The 18,333-nt window shown below is 50.4% G+C and overlaps 1 pseudogene; it reads left to right on the forward strand.

Moving 5' to 3' along the window:
- The first annotated feature begins 18 nt into the window (after positions 1–18).
- Positions 19–9,432, forward strand: LOC112548624 (annotated as a pseudogene).
- Positions 9,433–18,333: the final 8,901 nt, after the last annotated feature.

An 18,333-nucleotide genomic window follows, 5' to 3' on the forward strand; every position in this document is an offset into this window, starting at 1 on the left:
CCCAGCGCCGCAGCAAGGAGCAGATGCTGGAGCTGGTGGTGCTGGAGCAGTTCCTGGCCATCCTGCCCCGGGAGACGCAGAGCTGGGAGTGGGGGCGCAGCGTGGAGACCTGCGCTGAGGCTGTGGCCCTGGCCGAGGGGTTTCAGCTGGGGCAGGAGGAGGACGAGAAGCTTCATGTAAGAGTGTTCCCATCTCCATCTGCTTGCACAGTGTTCCCTCCCAGCACCGTCTCTCCCAGGTCCTGGCTCCACAATGACATATTTATCTCATTCCTAGATCACGATGAGTGTTAAGGTTGAAGAGGTGTCCTTGGACAAGATGCAGCCCACTGGGGCACTGCAGGAACATGCTGATACCTGGATGGAGCAACCCAAGGCCTATCATCCGGACAGGCCTCTGGAGGAGGCAGGACAAAGGGAAGCCCCAGGGCCTCAGGACAATCCAGCTCCAGTCCCCAAAGAGGAATCCTCACCCCAGCAGGAGTCAGGTAAGGTACAGGATGGAGGCCCGGGCTTGGGTCTGGGTGACTTGAGTGGCTGTCCTACATGCAGACAGAGAGACTCAAATGTCTGCCTGTGCCTGTGACAGTTCTGCAGTATTTATAACTATATGGCTGGGCTGGGACAGAGCTCTGGCCTTTGCAGGTGGGCAGCTCCCAGACTGAGGAGCCCTGATCTTTCTCACTGGATGTGTGCAGCATCCAGCAGAAAGAAGGTTTGTCTTGCTTGGGCCTTGTTGCACTCCCACATTAACAATCAGTGTCCTTATTCATGTCCCAACAGTCAATGTTCAATCACCCCCTTTTCATGACCCTGTGAGCCCCCTGTGCCCAATAAGGATCTGGTAAAGGTGATGGGGAAAGAGAATCCCCATTGGTCTCTGGCTGGTTCAGGTACAGTTAACCCAGGTCTTTTGTCTTGCAGATTCCCCCAAAACAGAGAAGACTTGGGAGGTGTCAGCAGATGGAAGCTCCTTAGGCTGGTGCCCCAGACGAGGCCCTTCCCCAGGAGCAGGTAAGGAGCGCTGGCTCGACCCTTTCCCCCAGCACCGTCCCTCAGTGGAGAAATCTCTGCCGCAACATTTTGATGGGGTCACTGCTCCAACAGATCAGCGGTTCTTGTTCTCCCACTGCCCCTGGAAGCCAGGAAGTGTTTCATCATGATCTCAGACTGCATTAAATGGCTCCTTAGCATGGGTGGGATTCAGAAGCTTTCAGGTTGTAGAGGGAAATGAATACTCCATGCTTTGCATGATAATTGCCCCCTTCCTGTTTGTCTCTGGGGCCCTGAGTGTCACAAAACCTGAGACTCAGAACACAGTCCTGGTCCGGGTTCATGCCAAGGCCTTAGACCCGGTGCAGACTCCTGTGACACGGAGCCCACCTGGGACCCATCAGCAGAGGAAAGCTCCACGGACTCACACCTTGCACCAGACCTGGCCCTGGAAGCAGGCAGGAAACAGCCCTGCTCCTTTTAGAAGACAGAGCCAAAGCTCTTAATCCTCTCCTCCTGCTCAGTCCATTACAGCATGAAGCTCCAACAGTATCGGTGCTGTTCAGTACCATTCAGGTACTGTCCTAAGTGGTTTTTGGCTGTAGCTGAGTTGGTCTAAGGGCATGGGTAGGTACGGTTCTTTGGGAAGATGGGATAGCTTTTATTAGACCAACGCTGTAGTAGGGAAAATTTTCTTTGCAAGCTTCATGCACATGTCCCACATCTTTTCCTAGCAGGGCCTGAGATGATGGGGCAGACAGCTGGGCTGGAAACTCTGAGTCTGGCTCTGAACTCCACCGAGTAAGGAACATTAGCCCAGCACAGGGACCTGCCCCTCCCTTGCCCCCAGCACTTGGGGTTTTGGCAGGAAGACTTTGTTTTCTTGAGGGAACACAAGTGCCAAGGTCCAGGCCTGCTCTGAGGTCCAGCCCAGCAGAAGGAATAGCAGTGTTTGCCCTTTGCCTATGGGGTAGGCACTAATCAGGTGTTTCTCTTCCCCGTGCAGGAGGTGCCTGGCTGCTGAGCAGAGCTGAGGAGCAGCCTCCTGTGGAAGAGCCTGCAGACCTGGAGCCAGCACGGACTTCCCTAGGGAATTTGGGCAAGATGGACTCCCTGAGACCTGAGGAGGAGCCATGGCACAAGAGTCAGGGGAGGCCCTAAAAGTGGAAGGAGAATGTAGCAGTGAACCAGGTACCATCTCCAGTTGAGCGTGAGAGTGGAGAAAGGTCAGAGCCTAGAAAGAGCCCTGTGTGCAGGGAACACATTGTGGAGCTGAGAGACCTAAAGAACCGCTGGAAAAAGGCAAACCAAGACAATAGGGAAGGCTTCAGTTGGAAGCATGAGCTCACTTCCAAGTACAGAGGCAGAGCCTTCCACTGCCCCAAGATCAGGAAAACCTTTAACTGCCCATGACTCCTGGCTGTTCACTGGGCACACTGGGGAGCATGCACATGTATGCATGAGGTGTAGGAACAGCTTTAACTGCCACTCTCCCCTGGTTGCTCGTGGACTGATCCATTCTGGAGAGCTCCCCCACCACTTCACCAAATGGGGGAAGAGCTTGGTGCACCCATCAGACCAGGTCAAGCACCTACATGTGCACAGGGGGGAAGCTTCAATACTGCTGTGCCATGTGTGGTAAGACCTTCACCCATTTCTTCTTGTCTCAGGAACAACATATCCACGTGGGGAGGAAGACACACCGCTGCACTGAGTGCAGGAAGAACTTCATCTGCTGGCAAGACCTGTCCCAGCACCAGTGTGTGCAGAGGGGGGAGCAGCCACATCGCTGCACCAGGTGTGGGAAGAGCTTTAAGCAACGCTTCAACCTGGCCAGGCACTGGTGCATGCACACAAGAAAGAAGCCACATAAGTGCTCAGAGTGTGGGAAGAGCTTCAACCTCTCCTCCAGCCTGACACAGCACTGGCTCATCCACAAAGAGGAGAAGCCATATCAGTGCTCGGAGTGTGGGAAGAGCTTCACTCACTCCTCCCGCCTGGCTCAGCACCAACGTATCCACACAGGTGAGAAGCCACATCAGTGCTCAGAGTGCGGGAAGAGCTTCAAACTGTCCTCCAACCTGACCAGACATCAGCTCATCCACACCGGGGAGAAGCCACATAGGTGCTCAGAGTGTGGGAAGAGCTTCACCTGCTCCTCCAACCTGTCCCAACACCGGCTCATCCACAAAGAGGAGAAGCCATATCAGTGCTTGGAGTGTGGGAAGAGCTTCACTCACTCCTCGCACCTGGTTCAACACCAGCGTATCCACACAGAAGAGAAGCCATATCGATGCTCAGAGTGTGGGAAGAGCTTCAACCTGTCCTCCAACCTGGCCAAACACTGGCTCATCCACACTGGGCAGATTCCACATAAGTTCTTGGAGTCTGGGAAGAACTTTACCCAATCCTCCCACCTGGCCCAGCAGAAGGTCATTCACACAGAAGAAAAGCCACATCAGTGTTCAGAGTGTGGAAAAAGCTTGTCATCCCGCCTGGTTCGGCACCAACGTATCCACACAGAAGAGAAGCCATATCGATGCTCAGAGTGTGGGAAGAGCTTCAACCTGTCCTCCAACCTGGCCAAACACTGGCTCATCCACACTGGGCAGATTCCACATAAGTTCTTGGAGTCTGGGAAGAACTTTACCCAATCCTCCCACCTGGCCCAGCAGAAGGTCATTCACACAGAAGAAAAGCCACATCAGTGTTCAGAGTGTGGAAAAAGCTTCACCCAGTCCTCCAGCCTGGCCCAGCACCAACTTATCCACACAGGGGAGAAGCCATTTCAGTGCTCAGAGTGTGGGAAGAGCTTCAAACTGTCTTCCCACCTGACTGAACATCGACTCATCCACACCGGGGAGAAGCCACATCAGTGCTCAGAGTGTGGGAAGAGTTTCACCCGATCCTCCCACCTGGCCCGGCACAAGGTCATTCACACAGAAGAGAAGCCACATCGGTGCTTGGAGTGTGGGAAGAGCTTTACCCAATCCTCCAACCTGACGCGGCACCAGCTTATCCACATAGGGGAAAAACCACATCAGTGTTCGGAGTGTGGGAAGAGCTTCAGCCAGTCCTCCAACCTGGCCCGGCATCAGCTTGTCCATACAGGGGACAAGCCATTTCAGTGCTCAGAGTGTGGGAAGAGCTTTGCTCACTCCTCCACCCTGTCTCAGCACCATCTCAGCCACACAGGGGAGAAGCCACATCAGTGCCCAGAGTGTGGGAAGAGCTTCTCCCGATCCTCCAACCTGGCTCAGCACCTACTCATCCACAGAGAGAAGAAACCACACCAGTGCTTAGAGTGTGGGAAGGGCTTTCCCCACTTCTCCAAACTGGTTCAGCACCAGTGCGTTCACATCCAGGAGCATTCATAATGCTGCCAGCAATGCAGGAAGGGCTTGGGGACATTTCCCTGCTCTACACTCTCCAGTGTCTGCATCCAGGCAAGCAGCCTCATGCTGGTGAACTGCAGCCAGAGTTCACCCATCGTTCACCCATTTTAAGGCACTACAGAACCCAAAGGGCACAGAGGCTGACCCCCAGGGTTTAATGAGGGGGTGGGGTTAAAAGGAAACACCTCAGGCCGAGGCCAGCCCAGCTGCTGGGGGAACCTGTGAGCAGATGATCTTTGCCTTGGGGCCTGTGTCATCCCCATCGTTCTTTTAAAGCAGCCAGTGCCCCCAGGGGGAGAAGAAATGCCTTCACAATAGGGTGCCCTCCCTGAGACAACTGGCTCCAAATGACACCCAGGGATTCACTTTGGCTGACTCCCAGCTTTTTCTTCCCTCCTGCTCCCAGGGTTTTGGTACATCAGTTTCAGGAAATATTTTTTTGCTGGAGAAGCATTCCCTGCCCTACACCCTGACCTTGCCTTTCCTCCCCACCACATTACATTTCTCCCAGGCCTGCACATGCCCATTTAGGTCTGCAAGAAGCTGCTACTACCAGCCCACCACCCCGTGAGCCCAGTTTGGTAGGTTTTGCTCTCAGCCCCTTGTCACAACTCTGCACCACCAGGTGCCAGCTCTGCTGCCTTCTTTCCCTTCATGCTGTTCTCTATAACATGTTCCTTGCTAATTAAGCCCCACAACTTAACATGGTATCCCTGTGGTTGGAATCTATGTCATCTCAAGAGCTGTGAAATGGGAACAGACCAGGGCCCAGAAGCCTGTCCAGGGCAGATCTCGCTGTGATTTCCCAGTCCTTTCCCTTTCCAGAAGATTCACTGCAATCCTGGGGCTGTTTCAGACCCTCAGGAGCACACTTGAGGGCCATACGCCCATCTCCTGCTGTGCAGCAAGGACCCTGCCCTTTTAAATGAACCTCTGGTCAGGGGGAAGTAGAGTCTCTTTTCTGGGCTAGGGCTAAATGAGATAGTAGGAGTAAAGTAGGTGCAGCTTGTGACATGTCCTGCCTCTTCTGTGGGTGGGGAAGTAGGAAGGCATCTTGTGGGTGAAATGCAGCACGTTGTAATCTCCCACTGGGAATACTGAGGCTTCCCTCCTAGTGCCAAAGCCATTTGGCTCCATGAGTGCCTGTAGGGGCTACTCCAAGTGGTTAATAATAACCCATCCTGGAGCACACTCATTCATCTCCATAATTGTCCTTTCTGCTGGTACCCCCCAGTGTATAAAAATGCTCCCTTCTTTTACCTGTATTACAGTGTTTAAGAAAATAACCTTGTGATTTCTGAATTAACCTGTTTTTTTGGCAGGAGGGCTAGTTTGTCTTGTTGGAGGTGGCCACAGAAAGAAGGGAAGAAATGGGAGGTTTTTTGACACATTTTGAATGTGCCCATTACTTGTTGAATATCTAGGGGGCAGTTGAGTTGGGGGCAAAGTGTGTAGGTGAGGGAGTGTGTGTCAAAGGAACAGAAATCCTAACCACCCTTTTCCAAGAGTGGACCATGGTTGCAGATCAGATCAGTTAAGGTCCCCTGATGTCTCTTCACAATGCCTGACTTCCAAGCCTTCCTCTTGAATGCAGCTGCGACTGTGTGTCTGTGACAGAGTCTTATGGAGAAAAGAGTGGTGCTTTAGAAAATAGATGCACAAGCTTTTGTCATCAGGGCCCTGAGCAGGGTTGAATAGGAGCACAGGGAGGCACCTAAGTCCTCCAAGACCTCTGCTGCCTGCTTCTCTCCCACAGCAGCTCCCAAAAGTGACTGAGAACATGGGAAAGTCCAGCTGGGACCCTGGCGATGAAGTCAGGTCTCTACTACACCCATGGCCACAGCCATGCTACACTCCAGTCCCTATTGGATGATGGCATTCCCACCAGGAGGGATAAAGCCAGTAGATCTTCCCTTTTGATTTCCCTCCCTTTGGTTCAGATTGCAGAGACCCAAAGCGGTGCTGAGCAGGGTGAAGTTAGAGGTGGTGATTTAGAGCCCAGCTGCACTTTGCACATCTGGTAGCCTGTGTCAGGCTGATTGATAAATCTCCTTAGCCCTCTCCCCACACTACTAATTAAAGACTTCCAATTTTACTCGTCTGTGGAAACCCAGTGAGCCTTTGAATGTCTGAAATGGGCCCTGACCTCTGCTTCTATCCTAGCGCATCCAGACCCCACCTTTCCATTCATAGTAGAAATGGATGCTTCCACCACTGTAACAGGTGTGGTGCTCTCCATGGCAGGGCGCAGACCACATCCTGCATCCCTGCATCTTCTCCTGCAAACTCACCTCAGGAGAAGAGAAATCTTGAGATCCTGACCTGTCAACTCATGCACGTCAGAGTGACTTTTGGGAAATGTCAATACCTTGAAGATCCATGACACAAAGTACAGGTTCTTACAGATGACAACAATCCAGTTGCTAACTTGGAGGCCAGAATTTGGTACAAGCAGCAAGAGGGAATTCCCACTTGCATATAGAAAAGCATATGGGTTAGAGTTGCAGGTCAACAGGCCACACGGAGAGGTAAAATGTAAAGAAACAGCATCTTCGTGGTAACACAGTCAACACCTTAATTCCCTGCCACCCCCTTACACCTCCAGAAGTGTTCCCCAAACAAGGTTTTAATTGCATTAGCAATCAAAGAGCTGCAGCTGCTCCCAAGTGTGAATCCAGCTCCTTCAGTCCACAGTCCTGGCTGACTGAGCCAGTGGGATCTCCAGCCTCCAGTTACTCTTCCTTTTTCCCTTGCCTCCAGCCCCAGGGTATTCTGGAAGTTGCAGTCCAAACTCTCAGTGACCACAGCTCTGAAGACTGCCCCTGGTTCCTCATGTGGTTACACAAATTACATTCAGACGGCACTAGAATATTTGTGTGTGGCCAGAGCACTGAACAAGAGACAGCTTCACTGGGGTTGGCCCTTTCCATGTCCCACTTCGATTTTCAGGTCACATAGAAATGGGAAGGTGGATACTCTGCCCAGAAAGTGGAATATGATGCTAACCAGGCACAGAAACCATTGAAGCCTAGCCCCTTCTGAAGCCACACAACATCCTTGCACCACCTGGCCAATGGCTCTGCAGTCCCAGCACCCACCTGGGAAAAAGTTCCTCTTGAAGAGCAGGCTGCCTTCACGTGCTGACTTTCTCAAGTCCAAGATGGGGTACTCTTCACTAAGGGTAAGATTTACATGCTCCTAGGCCCAGCCAGACCCATGACCCTATGTTTATGCTATGACCTCCTCTTAGCTAGCCACCCTGGAATGGAGAAAACCCATCAACTAACCATCTGCTACTTTGGTGACCACTCCTGGGCAAAGCCATGCAAGTGTTGATCTGTTCTTGTAACATTTACACCTACATAATGAAGCCCACTCAAAAACCCTATGATCTCATCCAGCACCTGTTCACTCCCTCTCAGCCGTGGTCCACTGTTTTGAAGGACTTTATTAAGATCTTCCATGATTGACTGTGCTCTCTATGATCTGGATGGTGACAGACTGAGTAAGATAGTGCACTGCATCCCATGTGTAAGTCTTCCCTCAGCCAAGGACACTGTTCAACTGTTGCTGGACCACGTAGTTCACATCCATAGCCTTTAATGTATTAGAAATTTCACCTGTGGATCCCTATTTGGTTTCTGGTTTGGGCAGAAGGTCCTGCAAGTTTTGGGCTTGGGACTTAGCTTTAACCAGCACATCACCCACACACAATGAGCCAAACCAAGAGAACTGCCCCGGTGTATACATCCTTGAAATACTGATCAATATATGCACTACTCGCACAAAAGCATTGCCTGAAGTAGGCCTGACTAGCAGAAGGGTCCAATGTATGAGCTTGTGATAAAAGCCAAACTTAACATGTCGGCCAGATGAACACCCCTGCCCGGAGATGGAAGGGGGAGATGGCTGTGCAAGGTGGAGAACAGCTCAGTCTCAGGTTGGAAGAGAACACCCAGATCAAGATGTGAAGCAAGCCCATAGCACAAGATGGCTCAAGATATTCAAGATATTTGTGGAATGTAATAAGGAACTTGTTTGGATCACTGTATAAAAGGAAAATTAGAAAGTATGGGACAGTTGTATTGGCCCAGGGGAGCCTATATGGTGTTGTAGTGATAGCTTGGCACTGGAATACATGCAGTAATATCTTGCCTGTCAGATCACAGCTGTGTTTGGGCCATGGCTTGCAGACAATATACTTGCCTAAAACTTTGCCAGTTCTTTTAGACAAGATTGGTGTTAGGCTTTCCTGGCTATGACTTGTTGATAGACAAAGCTGCAGAGAATTCAGCACTGAGAACATCTTAATAACACTCAGTGAGGACAGTGATGCCAGCGCCAGGTAGTAGAGCAGTACTTCTGATGCTACATCATTTTCCAGGAAGGCAATTGAATCTGCATATTATTGCTTATACAGTTGAGTCCTACAGGCATGGGGTGCTTTTACATATGACGGTCATCATGATATACACGTGATGAAAATGTCATTTGTGTGGCTTAATGTCATCACACATTACACATGCACAAGTTTGGGGGGTTGTATGTAAGTTTGCATCAAAGCAAAGTAAACTACATCCAGATATAATTTAGTCTGCAGTGATGTATTGCAGCTATCAGCTCGCCTCCCGGCCATGGGAGAGGTGGGCCAGCTCTACATAAAAAAGGATGGGGCCCTTCGCCACTTTTGCTTTCAGCAGGCACCACGAGGGGCCCAATCCTTTTTTTTTTTTCCAGCAGAGCCTTCCCGCAGTGGGGGGGAGGTGGGGAGCAGCCCCTGAGATGTTAGGATCCCCACTCCTTCCCTCCACAGTGGCGGCACCCCCTGGGCTGCCCTGGGTGGGCTGCTAACCAGCTGGGTGGTGCCTCAGCTCAGGGGCAGCACTCAGCCCCATACAAATGTTCCCCAAGCCTACCTGCTGGAAGGGTACCAGATGCTGCTTTCTGCATGGGCTCAGGTCACAGTTGGATCAGGGTGGGTGCTGCCTCTGAGCTGGGGCAGTCCCCAGCCAGCTACCAGCCCACACAGGTAGCTCCAGGGGGCACCGCTGCCATGGAGGGAAGGCCTGGGGCCCCCCACAGCTCAAGGGACAGCCATCAGGTTGACCCCCCCTCCCACCAGCTGCAGACAGGCTCAAGCTCCAACAAAAAAAAAAGAATAAAAGGATCAGGCCCCTTGCCATGGCACGATGGAAAAATTAAAATGGTAGGTTTCAATTAAAAACCCACCGTTTCAATTTAGGGGGCATAGAATAAAACCTTGGGGCACTTGTACACGTGATGAGTTGTCCACATACATGTTGTGAAACATTATAAAGTATCACCATTTGTGTAGCATAATGGTATAATTATGTACACCACGTACAGCACAAATAAACCATTTCCTCCCCCACACGCCTTCGAAGAGGCAAACACACGTCCCCAACAGTTGCCAGCTACAAGGCATTTGCCAATCTATCTGTGAATTGATTGTATACAAACAAAAATGTAAAAGAATAATCCTTTATTATCCATTTAAAATTGAAATTTAAACATATCCTTGGGGGTCCCTTTTTCCGATGCAATGACTGTTCTGCAGGGAGAGAGAAAAGGTTACAAGGTTTTTTTCCCCCCTCCTCTTACTGCATATGCCCAGTGGTATTTCCAAAAGCCTTCTTGGAAAATACCTACCACTTACCAACAGGTCCTGTTCCCATCCTTGCTGCTGATGGTGATGGGTCTGTGGCGGTGTGGGGGGAGGTTAGTCTGCAGCCACATCGCATTGAGTAACTGGAAAATTGCCACGGGTGGCGGGGTAATGAGCATGGTGGGTGGCAGGAACATCAGAAGGATTAGATGGTGGAGGGGTGTAGGCTGAAGTGGGACAAGAATAGGGGCCCGGTTGCGGTGGGGGAGCAGCGGGGGCCTGATATCCCTGCCTCCTTGGCTGGTCTGTTCTCCTTGCCATCTAATTTCTACGGCATGCTTCTTGAAACCCGCTCATGGTCCTTAAATTGGATCAGGTTTCTGAACAGATCCCTCCCTGGGCTTTCCCCTTCCAAATGAGTCCTGAGAGCACTTTATTCTGACACCCCAAATGGACACATTTCCAGAGCACGTCTCTCTCCCAGCACCATCTTCTTACTTGCAGCTCCCCACAGCACCAATAAATTTGTGGTGCTCAGCATAACATTAATTCATCTGAAGCCCTACATCTTGTCTGTCTGTGTTGTATACATTGTTATTGTTTGCTGGATATGCTTTACTATACTTTCTGATCATTGAGCTCTCATCTATATTTCATTGTTACGCTTGCTAGGTGAATGAAGCTACATGCATGTTTGTGAGTAATTTTGGTGGGATTGACTCTTCAACCCTTTCTTGGTACCCAGAAGGACTCTGGGGGTCAACAAGCCTCCCCTGAGACCTCAGATTTTGTGCTGCTTGGGGAACGGACCCCCTGTGCAAATGTAGGTGCTTGACTAGGTAAGATGGGCACAAAAAGCTCTTCCCCCATTTGGTGAAGTGGTGGGGAAGCTCTCCAGAATGGGTCTGGTGGTGAGCAATCGGTGTCAAGAGACGATGCTCTTCCAACGCTTGGTTCATACATAGGGCTTCTCCCCACTGTGCCTTATCTTATGAAAAGCTAGGAGTGATGGACAGTTACAGGTTTTCCTGATGTCAGGGCAGAGGTGGGCTCTTCCCCTTTGGTTGGTAGTGAGCTCCTGCTTCCCTCTGAGGCCCTCCCCAGTTTTGGCTTGCATGCAGTGTCTCTTTCTAGTGGCTCTGTAGGTCTTTCAGCTTTACACAGCTATAACCAATACTCCCTGCACCCAAGGCTCTTTTTGGGCTCTGCCCCCTTCTCCACCCTCAGGTTCAACTGGAGATGGTATCTGATTTACTGAGACATTCTCCTTGTGCTTTTGGGGCCTCCCCTGACTCCTGTGGCTTTGTTCCTTCTCAGGTCTCAGGGAGTGCATCTCGCCCAAAATCCCTGGGGAAGTTCCTGGTGGCTCCAGGTTTGCAGGCCTTTGCACAAGAAGCTGCTCCTCAGCTCTGCTCAGGAGCCAGGCACCTCCTGCATGGGGAAGATAAGCTCTAGATAAGTCCCTGCCCAGCTGCCAAGGGACAAACACTGCTATTCTGCTGGGATGGGCCTCTGAGTAGGCTTGGACCTTGGCACTTGTGTTCCCTCAAGAAATCAAGGTCTTCCTTCAGGAACCCCAGGAGCTGGGTGTGAGGGAGAGGCAGGTCCTTGTGCTGGGCTAATGTTTCCTACTCAGGGTTGTTCAGGGTCAGACTCTCAGGGATTTTGTCCTCAGCCCCATCACCGTGGACCCTGCTGGGGTGGGACATGTGCATTAGGACATGTGTATGAAGCGTGAATGTCTTCATACTCTAATGGGTGGAGGAGGAGGGGAGGACTAGAGCTGTGGCTCTCTCTTCTGAGAGCAGCACGGCTGTACTTCCAGGGCAAGGCCTGGTGCAGGGAATGAGCCCGTGGAGCTTTCCTCTGCTCCCAAGTCCCAGGTGGCCTGCATGTCAGAGCAATCTGCACCAGGACAAAGGCCATGGCATGAACCGGAACCTGGGCTCTGTGCTGATTCTTAGGCTTTGTGATACACAGGGGCTTAGAGAGGAAACAGAAAGGGGGCAATTCTGGTGTAAATCATGGGGGATATCTTTCCCCCGACAACATGAAAGATTCTGAATCCCACCTGAACCATGGAGACATTTAATGCAGCCTGAGACCAGGATGAAACACTTCCTGGGGTGCAGGTTACCCTGACCAGGAGAAGCCAGAGAGGGTCCCAGCTTCTCTCTTGTCCAACAGGAATGGTTAAACACATCTTCTGTATATCATCTTGATTTCCATGGGGGGCTACATAACCCATCATGCCCTAGGAGAGGGTTTTAGAGAGGTACAGCTACCTTGGGCTGGGGAATGAACTCTTACATTGCTGAGTGAAGATGAACATTAAAATCACGGTATCCCAGGGAAACCAGATCTGGGCCAAAAGATTAAGATAGCAAACTCTATTGTCCCCTAAGAACTGTAATGAGAGGGAGAAGAAGGGAAAAGCTGCTTTTCTTGATATCATTGGATTTCAGGGAGTGGGAACAACCCCTGCCAGGACTCATTACAGCATACTGTCCTGTATTTCAGGTCAGCCCCCTGAAATGGCAGCACAGGGCATGGCTGCAGTTACCAGGTTCCCTGGCACTCCGGACATGCAGCAGTTTTGGGAGGGGGGTCAGGTGGAGAAGACAGCCACAACTCACCTGGCAGCAGGTCCTTTGACCTTGAGATTTCCTCACAGTCAGTCCTCATCATCCCAGACCCAGAGCTCTACCTGTCCTCGCTGGATGCAGCAGATAAAGTCAGGTGTGGACCCTCGATATCCTGTTTGGGGCAGTGGTTAGAGCATTGTGAGTGGGTAATGGATCCAGAATAAGCAACCGGGATTTGGGGAATGGATCCAAAGAACTAAATGTTTCTACTAGGGCCTGGATGGATAAGGGAGGATGGGCATTTAGGGTGGAAGTGAAGGCACTGTAGGGAGAAGCCTTCACTAGATGATGGTCTTTGTCATCCAAGTGGTGGAGGAATAGTCATAGGAAACAAACCACTCCTTGGTATAGAAAAGGTATCAAAGTGACATTATCACCAGGGATAAGCATGGAGATGCAGTGATCTGTGATGTACTAGGGAGCAGAAAGAGAACGCTTTTATTGTTTTCAAGGTACTAAAATGAAGAGACATTGGACACATTTATGGACAAATAACATTTATCTTATCAGTGTCATTCCAGTTAAAGGAACATAAATGAGCTTATTCCCAGTGAAGGTTTGAAGTGAGGACCCTTGGCAGTGAAAAGCATCCATGACAGGTGGATGACAATGGAACTGGATCTGGGAGAGAGGAAGAATCAGCATCACCAGGGCCCAGGAAAAGATGAATTTATAATAACTGTAGTTGCAACTGAATGAAGCATCCCATCCGATGGGAGGATCATCCCAGGAATGGAGATGTGTTCACAGGTTGGCAAATACATCAGAGCTTAAAAGACAGTTCCTGGGAGTCATGGAAATGACAAGGAAGGCAGAACGACACACGTCATAAGATGTGAAAGCCCATAATGTAGACCTTGTCTATATGGTCTTTGTTGAGCTACAGAAACCATTTGAGCACTTTCCTAAAAGCATCCTCTAGGGGAAGTGGAGGGGAAAGAAAGAATCAGGAAAGCAAACTGACCTATAGTACCACAACCCTGTGCACAAGCCAGAACTAGCCCCTGTATTAGAGATCCTTTGGAAAGGAAAAGTGGTTTTCACTAGGCCCTGCACTTAGCCCACTTCTTTGTATCACAGTGTGGGCATCTGATGTGCAGAGGGCTTTTAGGAGGAGAACAAGAAAACGTTTGAGAACGGCAGAGTGAGCTTCAGAGCACAGGTCTTAATGTAAATACAGCAAAGCCAGAGTCTCTGGTCTGTGGCGATGAAGATGGTAAGCTTCCAGTGACCCCTTGAGAGAAGTACTTGGGTTATATCATGTGTACATTGTCACTATAGGAAGACGAGGAAATGCAACATCCACCTGTTGTAGCAGCAGAGGCTAATTCCACTTCCATTAACTTCTGCTGGATTGTAACCAAAGGAGGAGAAAAAGCATGTAGATAGTACTGAACTGAGCATGCTAGGACTCTTAAATGTGTGGAAAGGACACAGTAGTGAAGGAGAAAATTAGAAATACTCCCCAAGGAAGAGCTGTTAATGAATTTAGGCACAATGAACTGGAGATGGTACGAACATGCTGAGAAGGCAAAGGTAGATCATGTTGTCAAGAAACTGCTGGATATGGAAACACCAGCAGTTACAAGAATGGGGAAGATGCAAATGGGGGTGACTGAATTAAAAAACAGAGGACCGTTCAAAAAGAAATGTGAGAGTGGCCTTATTGCAGACAGTGAAGGGGGGAAGAAATGGATTTAAACCACCAGCCAAAGGTGCATGAGGATGAGCCTGTTGAAACAGAGAAAGAAGACAATTAACTGCAGAGCTCCCAGAGCTCCAGAGAGAAGCAAGAACCAGAGCTTTACCCCGGGAAACGAGGGCTTGGTAATTCTTCAGCATCTGGTCCCGGTAAAGCACCTTGTCTTCATCTTCCAGCAGCTCCCACTCCTCCTGTGAGAAATACACGGCCACGTCGTCAAACACCTCCTGGAGCTGCAGTCACAAGCGTTACACCTTCAGTGTCTCCGGTCCCACCTGCTTCCAGCCCCCACAGACGTATCTGAAATCACTCTGTGCTACAACTAATTGTAGGCTTTGTCATGGCAGGAAAGGGTGCAATATTCCCCAGTTTTCATCTGACACAGGATGTGGATGCAGGTGTGGACACAAGAGTTCAGGTGTTAGCTTTAGCCCAGCTCATTTGCTTGGTTCTTGAGGCAGCCTGGGCACCACTTTTAGTGTCAGGTGTCACGACCCAGTGATTTTTGTGCCTCGGCACTATGGAATTTCCTGGCCACATGAGAGCTCCTTTGCACGGCAGAGTGTTCTGCTGCAAGTGAGAACCCGCGTGTAGGAGAGAGTTCCCGCCAATTTGCAGTTTCCTTTGCAGGGTGCATTTCTTCTTTGCAGCACAGAAATGCATGGTGCAGAGTTCCCGCTATTCGAATGTAAATTTGTGTCCCGCTATTGGCCAGTGCTAAATTATTCACACGTGGCGGCTGGTAATTGGCTCGCTGGCCGTTTAAAATTCCGCGCGACTTCCGCCCAAGTCGAAGAGCTTTGAGCACGCTGCAGAGTGCCTCTGAAGAGATCTGACTTGCGGCTAGCTGATCGATAGACTGATCACCTATCGATCTTTCTTCCCGTCGCTGAGCACAATCCCAGACGTACCCCTTCCCCCGCCGGCTTCGAATTGCGGAGCCAGCTGGAACAACTCGCGTGGTTGTTCCGACGACCGGACCACCTGCGTCGTGATTGCAAGCGGTGTGAGTAAATTTTTTTGCAACCAATAAGTTGTGTCCGCCTCTCCATTCACCAGCCCGCCCTAACGTACGACCAATTTCTAACGTAACTCGAGTCGGCTCTGGCTGTCCGAGTCATCAGGCAGCCCCAGCTCCATGTGCCCTGACCAGGCCTTCCTGTGCCAACACCACCCTGGCTATCTGCACTTAGGAAGGAGCTCCTGCTAATGCCAGTTTGGTGTGTTTTTAGTCACCATCACCACAGGCTGGACGCTCCTCAGGTCTCTCTGCTCTGCAATTTCTTTTCAGCACCCCTGGCTCCTCCTGCCCTCTGCCCCAGCTCTAGTCCCACGCCCAACTGATGTCCTGCTCACCTCCAAACTCTCCCCCTGCTTTGGAGGCCTGCCCTGCCCCCTCCGCACTTGGCCCGGCTCAGGTGTCAGGGAGCTCCTCTCCTCCGGTCTCCCTGGGGAAGTCCTCTGCAGCTCCAGGTTTACAGATCCCTCTTTAGGAGGTTGCTGCTCAGCAATATGCAGGGTCCCAGCACCTGCAGGTGGGGAAGAGAGTGCACAGGTTAGCCCTGGTGCTGCTGGCACTGGGAAAGCCCTGCTCATCTCCTGGTCTGGCCTGGGACTAAAGCAGCCAGAGGCTTCGCTGTGAGAAAGAGTGGGGGAGAAGAAGGAAAATTCGAAGTCCCACAGCTCTTCCTAACAGACCTCCACAGGCACGTAGCTGGAGAGGAGTCCCAATAACTATGCCCCAGAATGGGGTGGTGATCACAGAGCTATGTCAGAGCCTGCAGAGACATTGCTCCCTGGGAAAGAAGCTTAAGGGATGTTGGGATTGTATCAGATCCACATTTTAAGGGCATGGGGTGGGAAAATACAAGGTCTTCTCCAAGGCATGTGAAATGCTTCCAGGGGCACTGGGAAAACAAGAGAAGTCAATCTGTTGGAGCAGTGACCCCATCAAAATGTTCTGGCAGAGAGATGGACGGTGTCTCCTGCTGCTGGAAAGGGTAAAACCACCGTTTCTTACCTGCTCCTGGGGAAGGGCCTTGTCTGGGGCACCAGCCTGACAAACTTCCATCTGCTGACAGCTCCAAGGTCTCTTCCATTCCAGGGGACTCTGCAGCAGGACAGAGCCCTGGGTTAGCTGCACCAGAGCCAGCCGGGGGCCACTGTGGAGTCTCATTTCCCCGACACCTGCACCAGCCCCGTATTGGGCACAGAGGGCTCAGCGGGGCAGGAGAACGGGCGAGCAGAACACTGATCATTAGAACAGCAATCAGGGTGGTTAAAAAGAAATGATATTTAAGAAAAAAATGGATTTTTAAACATTTAAATTAGATTCTTTGTGATTTAATAGGATTTTTAATTATTTTTTTTTTGTCAAGATGCTTGTTTTAAAAAAAATAAACCTGTATAAAAATATTTTTAATTTAAGGTATGTTAAAGCTCAACCTATTGCCTTCTATGACAAGGTGACTGGTTCTGTGGATTCAGTGAGACCGGTGGATGCGATACACCTTGATTTTAGTGAAGCTTCTGATACAGTCTCCCACAATATTCTTGCAAGCAAGCTAAGGAAGTATGGGCTGGATGAATGGACTGTAAGGGGAATAGAAATCTGGCTGAAGCATCGGGCGCCGAGAGTAGTAATCAATGGTGTGATGTCTCATTGGCAGCCGGTATCAATTGCAGTGCCCCGGGGTCGGTCATGGGGGTGGTTTTGTTCAATATCTTCATCAGCTCTGCAGAAAAGGCCCTGGGGGTAACAGTGGACAATAAGCTGAATGAGCCAGCAGTGTGCCCTTGTTGCCAAGAAGGCTAATGGCATCCTGGGCTGCATTGGTGCGTGTGTTGCCAGTAGGACAAGAAAAGTGATTCTTCCCTTCTATTCAGCACTGGAGAGGCCACATCTGGAGTCCTGTCTTCAGTTTTGGGTCCCCCACTACAGAAAGGATGTAGACAAATTGCAGAGTCCAGCAGAGGGCAACAGAAATGGTGAGGGGGCTGGGGCACTGAGCTTGTTTAGTCTAGAGAAGAGAAGACTGAGAGGGAATTTGATAGCAGCCTTCAACTACTTGAAGCAGGTTCAAAAGAAGATGGAGCTGGACTATTTTCAGTGGTGGCAGACGACAGAACAAGGAGCAATGGGCTCAAATTGCAGCAAGGGAAGCTGAGGTTAGATATTAGGAAAAAATCTCACACTAGGAGGGTAGTAAAACACTGGAACAGGTCACCCAGAGAGGTGGTGGAAGCTCCAGCCTTGGAAGTTTTTAAGACCTGGCTAGACAACGCCTTGGTTGGGATGATGTAGTTGGGGCTGGTCCTGCTTTGAGTAGAAGGCTGGAGTTGATGTGACCTCCGAAAGTCCCTTCCAACCCTAACTTTCTATGATTCAAAGATATCATAATGGACTAGGAATTATAACATCTAATGATGTACTATTTGAGACAATGTGATCATGTAACCTTTTTAGAAAAGGTCTATAAATAGGTTACAACAGGGCAGAGTACAAGGAAGGAGCAGCGGAGAATGGGAACAGGAGTGAGTTGTAACTAAACCAACTGCAGGAGACAGTCACACCAACTTGAATGCCGCTATATGCCTGACTGCAGCGATTTAGATGATGACCCCTCAAGGGGAGCTGAACGAGCTCTACGTGGAGGCCAGCGAAGCCCTGCAAGAGAAAAAATCAGAGCTGGGCAGGACTTCAAGCCACCATTTGAGTGGGTGAAATCGCAGGAAAGATCTGAGTGTGCACCAGACAGTTTCCTGCCTCTAGTTCAGCACCGACAACAGCTGTGGACAAGCACAAGAAAGGAAAACACCCGAGGTGGGAACAGAAGCCCAGGGTCATCAATGACACCAGGAGCTTCTAGTAAAGGACAAACACGTTAATACCGGAATTCAACATTAAAAGATGAATATGTACCATTCAGCTGCTCCCCTGATCCCCAGTTCATGCTCCATGCACCCCTCACCC

The sequence above is a fragment of the Alligator sinensis genome, unplaced genomic scaffold (assembly GCF_000455745.1).
Source record: "Alligator sinensis unplaced genomic scaffold, ASM45574v1 scaffold1619_1, whole genome shotgun sequence".
In the NCBI taxonomy this organism is placed as follows: domain Eukaryota; kingdom Metazoa; phylum Chordata; order Crocodylia; family Alligatoridae; genus Alligator; species Alligator sinensis.